We start from the raw sequence: 15015 nt of genomic DNA on the forward strand, positions 1-15015 counted from the left end.
GGGATGGGGCTGTCACAAACTGAGCAGCACTGGGAGAGCTGACACTTTGTCTGTGCTGCTCCGTGTGGGGGCTGGCAGCCTCAAGGAGGTGGGCCATGACTTTCCCACCAAGGACACATCAATTCTACCACTTTGCCTTCACCAAATGCCCTGTATTGCAGCCACCTACCACCTCCCCGTGCTCCCTATCCCTCACATGAGAGACCCTGAAGCTGGCCGTTATGTAAATGTTTCCAATTGATTGAAAAAGTGGGTCATGTGTTAGCCAAATGCTCCTGGCTTTAAGATCTATCAGCATTATTAAATTAAACACGCTTCATGCTCCAGCAAGCAGGAAAGCCACATTGGCCTTTTCTTAATCATACTAGTGAAAGGTAAGTCTTTTATATGGGAGTTCATAAATGCAATGGAAACTACAAGAACAATAGATGAGAGGCATTTACTCAGTCTGTGTAGCCCCCTCTCAACATTGTTCATTCTTCACGGACAAAGTGTTGAGAACAAATCTCATCCCAAACACCATTTTGAGCGTTTCAAATGTTCTCAGCCCAAAAGAGAGACCCATCTACCAGGACCCATCTCCTCACAGGGACAGCGAGATCTGCCTAGATCACAGCATCCTTAGAATTGCTTCTTTGTGCTTCCCCTCAAGCCCTGAGGACACCATTATGTCCAGCCTGACAGATAAAGCAGACAAAGGGCCCAGCTCCAACGCAGTACAGAGCTGGTGCAGCTCTGCAGAGGCCAAAGATGCAGCATCAAGAGATGAGTTTGGATGCAAAATGGAAGGTATGCTGCAAGCCAAGTGAGGACCATGATGCTTGGGCCATTGCATGAGAAGGAGCAGAGCAGTACTCCAACCTGCAGGGTTTGTAACATGGTGCCCAACGCTGACCTATCCCAAAATGTTTTACTAAAGGATGACCTGATTGCAGAGAAAACAGGACTTTCAAATCCATCTGCCTTTTGGAAGCATGTTTGGATAAGGCATCATGGACACATAGAGCAACTTATTTCTTCCCCTCTCCTTTGGTTTTGAAAATACATCTCTTCAGTTCCAGGAAATGTTCTTAACCCATCAGGAATACCCACTGACTGCAAAACGGCTCATGCACCAGTGATAAAGTAGAGAAAAAGAAGGAATATGGAAACTCAGAACAGTGGGGAGGATTCCTGTCCCTCCCCAGACGTACTCTGATTTTTTTTTCACACCGGTTTGTTGGAGGTTGGACAGATTGCCTACGTTGGTGCTCTCGTCTTTGTGCCAGGCGACTCAAACTGCAAACATCGAGATGCACTTAAGATTGAACAAAGTCTAATTATTAAGATAATTCTGAACACCGTGAACTAATTTAATTTAGCTCATTTAAGATTGTGATCATTTTCATGACATTTCATGTCCTGGCCCTCTCACAGGAGATGGAATATGAAGTAAAACATGGCGAGGGAGGCTGAGCTGGGCTTCATTCTCTAGCCTGGTTTCCAAGCCTCCATTCAGCAGGGTGTTCCAGCAAGCTGGATTGCCATGGAGGAGCATGGCTGGCTCCTGCCACCACAGACACTCAGCTCATGGCATGTTTGCCCTGGAAATGTCTTCTCGAAGGGCACCCAGGTGCCACCATAGCCAGGCAGTGTCTCAAAGCACTTTGCTTTTCACCAAAATGCCATTTCACACACCTCCAAATATCACCGAGATTAAAAAAAACCCACTTCAAATGGCTTCATTTTACCACAAAATGCCTCGTTTCTTTGTCTCAGCTGCTTCTCAGCACAAGCATCCTCACCTCCTGCCTGTGCTGTACCAGCTCTCCTCTTCCTTATCCTATGACGTGACTCCAGCCAGAGCTGCCTGCAGCCCCTCTGCAAGCACTGGGTGCCTGCTACCAGAGTGGTCCATGGCTAGCATCACTGCTGCCTGCAGACCTCACATCCCACCCTTGGAGGCTGAGGAACCCCTGCTCCTGTTACAGCACACAGTCCCAAGCACTCCTCTCCTCCTCATGTCTGGGGTTTTGTGTTTTCCTTCCCGTGCTTCCTCCTTGCAGTGGTACAGTGGTTCTTGGTTATTTCCCAGACATCTGTGGAAGTCACAATTCAGTAAGGGCACCCTTGCCCTAAGCAGACCCCATTTCTAAAGTCTATTCTCTAACCCGCCTTCCAAGCCAGACAAGAAGGCAGAAAATATGCTTAGGTTATCTGCACTGAAGTCATTCTGGTGCCTCTGGGACCAAGCACTGCCAGAAATCAGATGCATAAGGCAGAGTTTCTTCTCCAGATTCCATCATGGAATATTCTCAGCAGTGTTATGGAGATTGAGTTTCACAGTGTTGACTAGGTATTTATTTTGGGGGACAGCAATGTTTTCTTCAAGCTGTCCAAAAACAATCAGAGAGAACATCTCGGTGCAAAAACATCCCAGAGGCACAACCCTCCCCCTCCAAGAAGGGTTTGGATGAAAAATTCGCAGGCACTGCCAAGGAAAATTCAAAGAAAGTCTCCGTCACCCTCGTCACCCACTGCATGGCCTTCAGAAAAGTACTCCTTCTTGGTAGGTTTGTGCAGTCCAGGCTGCATTGAATCTCAACTCCAAAGCCTCGGAGCCCTGTTAAGTAAGAGCTCTTGCAGGTCCATGCAGGCAAAGCAGTGGGATCAGCCAGGAGTCTTCATGAGGACCATGTGCCACCCACCCTGGGACCACCCAAAGATCTTTCTCTGGAGCACCTTGTTGGTTGCTCAAAGGCAATGTTGATCTGAAAAGCATTCAACACATCTCATGGACTCTTTGGTGCTTCAGGACTCTCACCAGCAGGATAACAACTGCAAAGCTCCAGCATCCTTCAGCACATCATGATAGAGTCACAGAATCGTAGTCATAAAATGGCCTGGGTTGAAGAGGACCTCAAAGACCATCGAGTTTCAACCCCCCTGCCATGGGCAGAGTCACCAACCACTGGAGCAGGCTGTCCAGAGCCACATCCAGCCTTGCCTTTAATGCCTCCAGGGATGGGCATCTGCAGCCTCTCTGAGCAATGCATCCAATGCATCACCACCATCTGAGTGAACAACTTCCTTCTCACATCTAACCTAAATCTCCCGTCTTAGTTTAAAATCAGTCCCCCTTGTCCTGTCACTATCAGTATCCACTGTTTTTAGAACCCTGGAAACTGAAAGCCATGTCCTAAATGAAGAAGGGAGCCTAGGAAAGAAGGCATTTTTCTGATGTTATACACTTCCCCAAGATCTGCCTGCCCACTTGCTTAAGCTTTCTCCCCACTCATCTCCTTGTGGTGTTATCCTGCCATTAAGACCTAATCCAGTGATTTTCAGCATCATGTTTTAGTGGCTGGGGGGAACACGAGGCTCAGGATTATGACGACAGTGCAGTCTGGCCAGATCAGACTGGGGATGGAAGGAGAATGGATAAAAACTGCTGTGGCAGAAAACCAAAGCCTGTTACTCACTGAAAGCCAGGCTTCAAAAGGAAGTGCATCAGCTACTGGCAGGCTTGGTGGTCAGAAGACAAAGCCATGAGAGGACAGCAGCACGGAAGTCCAAATGCACGATGCCTAACATTGTTTTGCAATAAAGCTGCATTTGCAGCTGCTGCTGGATTCCACAAACAGAGGAGTCATTTTGATTAATGTCTCCTCCACTCACTCTGCAGCTCCACTGAAAACACATTAGAAAACTCTAATAGAAAAAGATCCATCCTCTCTAGCTTGGTACATCAAGCATGGTATCCCCACTTCTCACCAGCCCTTGGTCTTTCCAAGCATCACAGGAGATACATCTCCCTGCTCTTGCTGTCTGGATGTTTCATTCTTGGTCACCTGCTCCCATTCCCCTGCTCTCCTTCCAGTGGTGAGTCTTCATGGCTCACTGTGTCACCTGTCGGCTGCAGATGGGCAATTGTGACCTGCTCTCTGCTCATGTGCACCATGGGGCTCTTCTAGCCCCCCTCACTTTTATGCAGAGATGAAATGCTCTTTCTTCAAACTCCCTGCTCCATCCCTTTGCCCAGCTCCTGTGACCACAAATTCAGTGCTGGGGCCATCACAATCAGCCTCTGCTGCAGCCTCAGTGCCTCTGACTGTATTCTACCTCCTGATCCTACCTCCAACCTCTGCTAGCTGGAACTCTTGAAAGTTTTTCTCCATTTCCTAAATAATTGCTTACTACCCCCTTTGAGCCAGCATGGATTTCTCCCCACATCCTTTGGCCTCCAGAGAAGAGGGCTGGTTGTTCACACTGGGTGGTCTTTCAGAGAGAAATACTGTCACTAGGTGTTGGCACTGGCCAACACCTCTGCTCCCAGAGCAGCCCAAAGCTGTGTTAAACCTGCTGAGCTAGCCCCCGTGGAAGAGCTTGGCTCTTAAAAGCCATCAGCTTGGCTCTTAAAAGCCATTTTTTTAGAAGAAAATAGAAGAGGAGCTCCACACAACATGCAAACCTTCCCCATCCATTTTCACCTCTCTTTAGTACTGATTCATACTTTAAATTTCAGGCATTTCAGTGGGACTTATGGCCTGATTGGTAAACCAAGAGGAATAGAAATACAGCATCACAGCTGTCCCAGATGGAGAAAGCTGGCAAGTCCCTCTCACAAAAACAAAAGCACAAAGCCCTGAATCCTGCCAGCAGGCACTGGAAATTCAGGGAGGGATGTCCAGGAGTCCCTGCTCATCTGCTGGGTGCCACTGCGTCCATCTCAGCCCACTGCACCTCAGCAGTTAATGATGGGCAGCCTCCCACAGGAGTGGATGGTGAATGGACGGGAAGTCAGATGTGAAAACAAGATCGGGCCCCCTGATACCAGACAGCATATTAATATCCACGGCCTCTAACACACGCCCAATCCAAAGAGAAGTACTGGGTTTGCCATGATGGCTATGCTATCACAGCCATCTTCTGTGTGGTGACAGCACACAAAGCTGCAGTTTCTCCCTGTTGATAGCACCAGCATGAAGGTCTTGCATGCAGTGAGGAAACAATCTGTGAAACATCCATCTCAACAAGGTAAATGAACCCTGGGTGGTATAATAACGGGTTCTGTTTCGTATTGAATGAAAGCCACTTCTGGAAGGCTGGTGTGAGTGAGGTGGGGACAACACACTTGAATTTAGTTCAATTCACCCTGATAGTTACTTTTGGAACGACTTGCCAATAAAAATCTGCTTTCAGTGAAGGCTGTAATGTTTAAGTACACGGGAGACTTCAGCCCACGAGGAAATGAGCACTGATTTTCTTTGCACCACTCTGTTGGGCTTACTGCGGCTCAGACACCAAGAACAACAACTCCACATCTGCACACATCTGTCTGTAAGCCTTTAGCAAGTGCTGGGTGGACTTAAGGCACCTTGCACTGAGAAAATACCATCTCCTTGGATAAAGAAGGTGGTCAGCCACAGATTTTACTCCACCAGCAAATTAAATAATTCATTAAAGCAACACCTGGGATATTTTTCCTGGAATGACAGCTGTCCTGCCATGTTCAAGCCAACTCACTGGAGTTTCTGGGAAGCAGGAAGAGGAGGTGCTGATAGGAGCTGGGGAGGGACAAGCATTTGCTCACTGTCCACTCAGCACAGGTGCCTGAGTCACCTTGAAAGGCACTGTGGCCATTAACACGTGGCACCATTGGCTTTAATCAATTAGCTGAAACGGCACTGCCTTGCACTGCTGAGATCTAGAAACACAATACTGTGCTCCATATCTGCATCCCAGATGTGTTAATAGACCCGAGGAAATGCTGCTGCCAACGCTGCAGAGGGTGGCTGGACCGAGCCACTGGAGAACAGAAAACCTGGCACAATGGGAGCCAAACATTTCTGCAGGCATTTCTGCAGGCATCTGCAGCCCCACGGTGAGTTTGTGCACAGAGGGAAAAGCCCTAACCAGCAATAGAGTGATGGTAGGAATATGGCTGCTAACATCTTCCTATATATGATATTTTCCTGAAAGAGCCAGGGAAGCCTGGGGTAAAGGAAACTGCTTGGAGATGGCTGGGAAACCCTCTCAGAGCATGTATCAGAGGCTCTCCAGCTGAAGTGTCAGGTAAAAAGCCTAGCTGGGGTAGCTGAGAGCAGGGCAAGAAGCCAAAGAGAGCTTGGCAATGGGGGAGAAAAAAAAGATATGATTCAGCAAGGGAAAGTACTGAGGCTAAGGAAAGTACTGCTTGGCTCTGTGTAGTTAAGGCATGGAGGAAGGGCTCCTCATCCACCCAAAAAGGGCTGGGATCAACAACTCAACCTGCAAGCTTGGGATCTGCAAAAGAAAGCCAAGAATAACGAGATGGATCTTCATAGGAGATCCAGCCAGCAGAGAGCAACCCTGGACCAGTGGGGACAAGTGGGAGGGCCGAAGGAACCAAGGTCTTGCAGGAATGTGGAGGCTGGAGGAGACAGGGCATCACACAGGGGCTGAATAGCAGCAAGGGAGATCTGGGCTCAGCACTGGAACATATGCGCCATGTGCTGTGCTCAGGATCAGCCAGGCTGCAGGGATGCACCCAATTTAGCTTTGTTTCACCCCAGCTAGAGAAACTGAGGTAGAAAACACTGTGACTAGGCTGCCTGGTAGTCCACCTCACCCATCCTCCTCCACAGGGACCTTGTACTACCTTGGGCCCGACACCAGATCACAGTGCCCTGTAGATGAAATAATCAACATGCATCACCAAAAGGAAAAGAGATCATGCCACGCCTTTGCTCCATCAAGCAGAAACCAGCCCCAAACAGCATTTTTTAATGATTATATTCAGTGAGATGCTTGCAAGCATACATGCCTGGCAATGCTATTGGAACACATCTCTTACATGCTGTTTTTCAGGGCAAGGCCAAAGGACACCCAAAAGAGGACACTCATGGCCGGAGGTCCATGACAAGTGCTCACCAAGAAGGAAAGGCCACGTGGGGCTTTGCAGCCCTCGGAGGACACACAGCTTGTTCTGCCACAGCCGGGAAACCAGAGGGCACAGCTCTGTGAAGAGCTCCAAGCATGCTCCTGGCATCCTTCTGCTCGCAGGGATGGATGAGAGGAGAGCACCTCCAGGGTTCCCAGGAGAACACAAGGAGCACTTTCATCCTGCTGGACAAGGAGCCACCAAGGAGGTGGTCGCCCATTCCCATCCCCTTCTCCTCACCTCAGTCCACCACACTGCACGTAATTCCAGGCCTCCTCAGGTGCTGAGGATGGGGTGCATTGCTTCCACTGCGTCTTCTGCAGCAGATGAAAATGCTTGCAGAGCAGCAGGCACGCCACAGCTCCATCCCTGACCCCCCCTCTGACGGAGCCCGCCTCTGGCCAGACTGGCTTTAATCCCAGGCAGCATCATCCCAATAATTTCCCTGCATTTTCAATCTCCTGATCTGGGGGGCAGCCCACAAATCCCTTCATCCTGCGAGCGCAGCAATCTCCTGCCTCATCTCATCCCAGCCCCATTTCTCTCTCTAATCCCTGGAAATAGGGATGAAGCTTGCAACATGAGGGCTGCCCTGGAGGGGTCTGTCCAGGCACTGGTGGGCAGACAGACTGACCTGGAGCACACAAGGGCAGACAGGACGCGGCAGGTTGAGGAAGGTGAGGTGCGTGTTATTTTGACTGTGGGGCTGGACCTAGAGCCCTGTGTGTGCTGTTCCTCCTTGGCACTGGCTCTCAGCAAACCCACGTCAACCACCTTGGCCAGAGATACTCCAGCCTCTGGGAATGCAGGCAGGGGTGGCATGCGACAGTGTCAGTGGCTGTGCCACCAACCCCAGGCATGAGATGCGCCATGGATGGAGCCAGGCAGTGGGACCCTGTCCCATGCTCACCGGTAAGGAGGACGAGGAGGAGGAGGAGGAAGAAGAGGAGGGTGGCCCTGGGCAGCTGGGGGTGGATCGCCGCCGCGCCATGCTCAGACCCTGACAGCAGGCTCCAAAACTGTCACTCCTGATCTGTTTTCACTTCAGCTAAACCTCAGCCTCGATTACGATCAAGGAGAGCCGTGCTTTCCTCTCTCCTTCTCCCTGTGGTAGGTCCTCTATAACCTCAGGTCCAAACACTCAGCCAAGCACACCGACGAGGAAACCGGTACGTGTGCTGGGCTTGGGATCAGGGCTCTGAGGAGGGGGACATGACAGCTCCTGCCCCCAAATCCGGCCCCGGAGGAGCAGGTCTGGTGCCCCAACATCATTTAATCGCATAGCAAAGCCTTAATAAAATAAATGGGGGCAGATGATGTGTGTGCGTGCATAGCCACAGCGCCAGGATGGGTGCAACGAGCGAGAGGCAGAAAAGCGTGTTGCAGGGCTGGGGACATCTTCCCACCAGGGCTGGGGCTCGTTCTCGTGCACTGGAAGACCCGCAGACATGGTGCCTACCGCCCTTTCCCCGCAGCAATCCCTGCTCCCCGAGTAGGCACTTGACTAGGGGGAAAAAATGATTCTGTGGTCACCACAGTGCTGCATCTGAAGCGGGACAGCACTGCAATGTGCACCCTGCGAAGGTCTGCAGCCGCCTTCCCATGTGGGCACCCAGGAACTCTCCGCTTCCCCCCCACCTCCCTGCAGGCAGCAGAGGATGCAGTCTGCTGGGTCTGCTCTGCACAAAGTACGCGGCGATTATGGCAGCGTTCGCATTTTCTGGTCCTCTGCACCAACATCCCACAGCCTCCTTCACAAGCTCTGAAGGCACAGTTTGCGATACGGACATCAGAATAACCTTAAAATCACTTTTTCTTTTCCTCCTTCGTCCCAGTCGGTCATCTTTTTTTCCCCCAAAATGGGCTGTTTTCTTCAGAAAGAGATGTCCTTAAATTCAACTAGATTAAAAAAACATCTCTGATATTTATTACTGAAGAGGAAAGATGACAAAATTTGCCTTTATATCCAGGAATACTAAAAATGTTTATACAAATTAATCCTTAAGAGGGAGGAAAAGAACTGAGATTAAGAGCTTCAACAATGCGACCAAATTATTTCAGAATTAAAGACGAAAGGACGAATATTATGCATAAACCACGAGCATCTGCCTTGGCATCTGACAATACAAAGGTCAATAACTCCACGGAAGCCTAAGCACAATGCCCTTCTCCCACTGTTTGTGGTTTATGTTGAGCCAGACGTGACTCCCCAGTAACGAAACGGATTTTTCTAAGATGGTTCGCATTAGAGCTACGTTATCCCAGAAAACTCAGATTACAAGACAAATACATCTAAAAACATTTCCCCTTTCTAATGAAGGATGTGATATTTTGGGATTGGTTTCAACAGCATTTCAGCCTTCCCTGTCCTTTGAAACTCAACTCACTTTCATACTTCCAAAGAAAATGTTTCAACCATATAAAATGCCACCAAAAAAACAAACAAAAAAACCCCCAACCAAACAAAAAAGCAACGGTACCAGAGAATTTAGTGACCGTGGGGAAAATGGCTCCCCGTGATCAAAGGCATTCCCCTCCCCAGGTCAAATTTCTGTCCATTTCCTCGGAGCGCAAGCAAAAATTAATGGAAATGCAACCAAAGTGCAAAAATTCAACCAAATAGGCTTGGGGCTCCTACTGCACTGCCAGCCCCAGGTGCGAGGATGTGATTCTAGCCCCCGTTTCATTAGGTCGATCTGATTTCCGACCCGGTGGTTTTTAGCATTAGCCACAAGATGAGGGTAAAGCTGAATTTTGTGGAAATAAAGGGCACGCTACAACAAAGAATGGCAATTTTGCAAGACCAGAGTGCTGGAGGAGCGGCCGGTCACTGAATGGCTCCCCTACCTATTGCTCCCATAATCCCACCCGGGTCCAACACAGACTTCTATTTTCTCTACTCAAGACATGCACTTAGGAAGGTTCTTATAGCCCATACCGGAGCCCCGTATTCGACTCATTTCCCGACTCTTCACTAATTGTCACCTGCAGGAGGAGTTGCACGCGGCAGGTGGTCTTCCACCAACACAATCTTTTAAATCTTCTTACCTTGCCCCAAGAGCCGCTTTAGCGCCGATTTCGCGTGTCGGGGTCCGCGCAGATGGCCACTCTTTTCACGTTTGGAAAGGATGAAAAATGCTATGGGGAAAAAAATCCTGGTGATCTTTTGCTGTACAGCGCGGAGGGCTCCAAACCTCATTGGCCCTGGGACGGCAACCACGTGGCATGGGATGGGGAGCACGTGACCTACTTTCTCCCAAATCCCTTGGTTTGCTGTGAAGGGGGATGCACCCACCACTGATGTTTTTGTCATTTCAGTGGGCTTTGATTTATTTATTTATTTATTCACCATTTTTTTAAAGGCCACTGAGCAAATCCGGTTGCCTCGAGGCGATGAGAACAAACCAGCCAGTGCTATCAACGTGAAGGGGAAAGAGCTCTGCTGCGAAATGAGTGCTGGGGCTCTGTACGTGGGGAAATTTAGAGCCATTTGGCCAGGGTATCAGCCAGGGATGGAGCCTGTGGGAGGGAGGAGCGTGTTCAGCAGCACACATTTGGCTGCTGGCGCTGGCTGAATTAAAACAGCCAGCTTGCAGCAGGCGGCAGTGACGGAGGGACCCGGCTGGAGCCCTGAACCCCAGATATCAGCTGGAATGTCCTGTGAGTCTCCAAGGAATAAAACGCATGGCACTGCATGGCCAAACAAAGAGCAACTCATGTTCCCGCGCTGTTTTGGATCCCTCCACGGCTGTTCACATCCTCCAGTGCCCCCCTATCAACCAACCACTCCAAGAACCAACAGATCCCCTGCCTTGGATGCAGAGGGGCAGATGGAGCAGCTGTTTTGGAAGGAGGACCAAGACGTCTGGTGTCTTGTAGATGGAATGCAGCATGCCCCAAGTTGGGCACCATCTGTTCCCAAAACTGCAAGGCTATGCCATGCTCAAAGGACATTTCAAAGTCACCTCCATAAACACCTGCTCAACCAAAAAAACATCCCAAGCACATCCAAGCCAGCTGTGGCCCATGGGCTAAGCATCTCCTGGCTTTCCCCCCTCAAATGCCAGTCCTGCTGGCCTTGCACGTCCAGGCTCCAAAGGGAACATGAGCCCTGAAGTAGCTGACGTAGCTCGCTCCTTAATTCTGGGTGACTGGAGAAGTTTTCTTTGCTTCCAGGCTTTGGATTCCTTGCATTTAAGATGGAGGGGAAAAGGAATTTCTGAAGCTCAAGACATCCTGTTGTTCCTCCTATGGGCTCAAGCCCATAGTTTGGACCAGCCAGCAGCTGCATTTGCTGCCCCTCCTGGCAAATCCCTCAGCTATGCCATGCTATGCTGATACCTTTCCATCATCCCTGCAAATGGAAACCCTTGGGCAAACCTTCCTCTGGCATCAGCCCTTCAGTTTTAGTGATGTTGCTTCTTCAAGGCAGCATTCCTTAAGCACCCCATTACCCAAGGGCTCCAGACTTTGTTATCTACAGTTAACATCTACGGCTCCTTGGAGATCTGGCTGAGATCAGGCTTTGGTGATGAATCCATGTCATCTGAGTGTCACCACGTCATTCCCCTCAGCTGCTGGTCCTTCACCCAGGCTGTCCCCTACCTAATGCTCTGCACAGGAATGTCAGGTACTTCTGCACCATCCATTCCTTCCCAAGATGTGGGTAACACCACAGTGAGATCCGGAACAGAAACACAGACATGAAATACCCCACAGAAATGCAGTGAAATCTTCCCTGAGTTGGAGGTCACACTTCTCCAGCCAGATGAGGAGGTAACCTTGCTTGCCATTGCGTGCTGGAATGCAAAGGACTCAGATCAAGGCACTTGGCCCAGCACTTCCCCTCCCTCCCAGCCCCACAGCGCTCCTCTGGAGCCCATCACCCTTCACAGCAGTGCTCAGCCACATCTGGCCCCTGAGTAATCTGCTGAATAATTATATAATAGGGGGCAGGCAGAGAAATGATTTTAGGCCGCTCCGCCGATAGAAAGCAAGCTGGATTAAAAGATCAGAACAAGCAATACGTAGATTAAAATGGTTTGTTGTTTTCAGCTGCAGGAAATCCACGGCTAAAGCAAGGAAGATGCTGAGGGAAGATGCAAAAAAGGTTTCTGCACATTAGCAACTTGAGCAAGTTCAAGGTTTTCAAGCCACGCTCAGGTTTTGTTTTATTTCCCAAGGGGGCAGGTTGTGGGCATTGCCCCTCTTAGCCTCAGGCACCCCACAGCCTTGTGCCCAGTGATGTGGGCAGAGCGGGAGTCTGCATGCTGTCCCCCTGGCCCCCAGCAAGGTCAGCAGCACAGTGCCACACACCCATGCTCTGACGGATGGCTTTTGAAAGGCGTGAAGGGGAGGCAGGAAAAAAACAGTGGGAGAGAGGCATGGCACTGATCAGCTGCAGCCCGGATCGATGCCGTTAGCTCCTCCTGTTCACCTTCAAGTTCAGATTAAGCAGAAGGGTCAAACTGGGAAATCGTTAGCTGTTGGTCAGCCTTGTGCCAGCATGGACATGCAACGCAAGCACTTTACCCGCCCCACAGCTAATGCAGCCTGTGTGCAAGATGGAACTGCAGCCATGTCTCAGGATCAACCAGTCCTCCAAAAAAAGTCCTTTTTCAGGTTTTCCCTGTACACACAGTTTTGCTGTAACGTAAGCATCCACAGCCTCTGAATGTAAAGGATGGAGGAAGGGCATTGCAGGCATGCTCAAGGTTGCAGGGAGAAAACATCCCCCCAGCTCTAACCTCATGTTCCTATAGGTGCCATGGGGCAGGAGGTCCAAGATGCAGCCACGAGGAAGGCTCAGTGTTTAAAGGAAAGCATGCCTTGCCTTTGGGGCCAGGAGCTCCAGATGCACAGAGCTGGGCACCAGGCTCCTGTCCTGCCTGCGGACACAGCCAAGGGCAGGGACACAGCCCTGGGAGAGGGGATGGCACTTCTGTCAGGGAGCGTGGGAAGGCAGAGGAACCAGGATGGAGACCTGCCCTGAGGAGGTGGGAGCTGCGAGATGTCATGACGTTCATCCAAATGCTGCTTTAATAACTGCTTATTGCAGAAAAACGTCTTCACTTAAGCCGGGGGATAAAACGTACATGCCAGACAGAGCGGGGTCACGAGAGCTTGTGGGAGGACAGTTTGTGGTTGTAGTCCCAGGTCAGACACACGGTCCCCCAGCAAGGACATGCCCAAGACAGCCATAGGGAGCCCTTCCCTGAGACCCACTGGGTTTGGGGGCTGCTGGCAGAGCCTTCCTCGCTGCTCCCCAAAGCGCATCCTTCCCTGAGCATATGGCCTCCAAGCCTCTGAGGCCTCCCCTCCCCGGTCCCACTACAGATGGATGTGTTTGTAAGAGGCTGCGTGCAGCACACACAGCTGCAGACCAAGACAGCAGACATCTCGGGAGATGTGTGTGCACCAGTACCAACCGTGACCTTGGTCCAGGCTCATAGAACCATAGAATGATTCGAGAGGGTGGGGAGAGAGGTGGGTTTGTCAGGCACTGCAACATTCCTGCTTTTCAGGGCCATCCTCTCACCAAGAGTTGCACATCCTCCTCCTCGCTCATGGAAAATGTTGCCCTGCCTTCCATTTGCGATAGTCAATGCCTGGGACAGCACGACAGCCTCAGGCCACAGCAGATCTATTTTAGTGACAAAAGCAGAGAGGCTGATGAACATGACCCCATCTCTGCTCTTCCCAGCTTCGCTTTTCCACCGGATTTATAGGACCCCGACCAGCACAGCAGAAAGCGAGTGACCAAGAGTGACAGGGGGCAGAGGCAGTGGGATGGGAAACCACATCTGCAGGAGCTGGAGTGGGACCACACTTGTCTTACCTCTCCCTGCAGGTTGGCCTCGAGCTCCAGAGTGATTCCTCAGAGGGCTGGGGTCCGCCAGGGAGGGGCATGCTGAGCGCAGAGCAGGAGCCTGCAGAGCTGGGTACAGGGCTGAAGGTTGATTCCTGGTCTTTCCCAACGTTCCTCAGCCCCAGTTCCCTTGCTGGAGGTGGAAGGGCCCCTGTAAGCCCCGTGTTCCCCCCTCATACAGGGGTCCCTGCTGGCAGAGCTGGTCCTTTGCTGGAGAGATGCTCTGCTGTGGTCGCTTTGAAACACTGGAGAAAACTGACTTCATTGAGAAATAAAGTACAGTTTGGGTCATTCCCCCCTCCTCTTTCTTCACAGGGCTCAGCTAACACTGGGATAACACGTGGAAGCATTGTCATCAAGCTGTTTACAGGGCACACTTTCCTCCAGACTCTGGTTTGGGCAGGTCCTGCCCCAGCAGCCACCAACCAGAGCCATGAGAAGGGCAGGATGGAGGGGCAGGGCCTCAGCCAGAGCCCAGCAGTGTGGCTGTGATCTGCCCTATGGGGGTCATGGCTCTGCTTCTCCAATGGCTGCACTCCTACACGTTTTGGTGATCCGGGCACAGGGTTATTTTTATTGCTTTATTTTTGTTGCTGCTCCCAATAAGTTAACTGGGGCATGCATTACCCGTCAATACAATCAATCAAGCAGCCGGAGCAGTTAATAAGCTGAGTGCCAGAGGGCAAGAAAACCTCTCCATTGCCCAAAATACTCTTTGAGCAGTGGGATGGGTGAGCTGTGGTCCCCACTGATCGCTTGGACATGAAGCTACTCCAAACACACTGGGGCAGATTCTGCTTTGCAAGTGGAGACTGCACCTGTGCCAGATTGTTCCCAAAATGAATGTGAGTTTCCCACCCCAATATCCAGATCTGTCTCCAGACAGCATCCCCACCCTCTGAGACCAACTGGAAGTACAATCAATTTTAAATCCCACTGTCAAAAGATGGTAGCACCCTTTTTCCCATGGGCTCCCAAAAGACAGGGGGAAATAAGATCTAAATAAATCACCAAAACAAAGGATGTAAAATACAAGCAAAGCCCTGCAAGCAGCAGCAGTGGGGTGCAACTCACCTTTGGGGGCCAGGGCTAGAGGGTGGGGGTCAGCAGCACAGGCAGCTGGGGGAGACCTGGAAGAGAGCGTGACACCTCGGCACTCTGGGCATGCCCGGGAGCATCCTCCTGGCACCAGGAATAAAACAGCCTTGAGCAGGGGGTCCTTGATAGGTTTTAGTTTTGCTGGTCA

The 15015-nt window shown here is 50.8% G+C and overlaps 1 protein-coding gene across 8 annotated transcripts in view; it reads right to left on the minus strand.

Moving 5' to 3' along the window:
- Nucleotides 1-15015, minus strand: part of PCBP3 (poly(rC) binding protein 3) — a 38600-nt gene extending 23585 nt beyond the window's left edge. For 7 of the 8 annotated variants that reach the window (XM_065750785.1, XM_065750783.1, XM_065750784.1 and 4 more), the window contains exons 1-2: nucleotides 14844-15015; nucleotides 13740-13838 (exon numbers count right to left, since the gene is read on the minus strand). The gene's annotated coding sequence lies outside the window, so the exon portion shown is untranslated. Of the gene's footprint in view, nucleotides 1-9949; nucleotides 10300-13739; nucleotides 13839-14843 lie in introns of those variants that run through there. The other variant, XM_065750778.1, reaches the window with a different exon arrangement.

The sequence above is a fragment of the Cyrtonyx montezumae genome, unplaced genomic scaffold (genome assembly GCF_038088225.1).
Source record: "Cyrtonyx montezumae isolate F1298 unplaced genomic scaffold, pur_monq_1.0 scaffold_7, whole genome shotgun sequence".
Classification (NCBI taxonomy): Eukaryota; Metazoa; Chordata; class Aves; order Galliformes; family Odontophoridae; genus Cyrtonyx; species Cyrtonyx montezumae.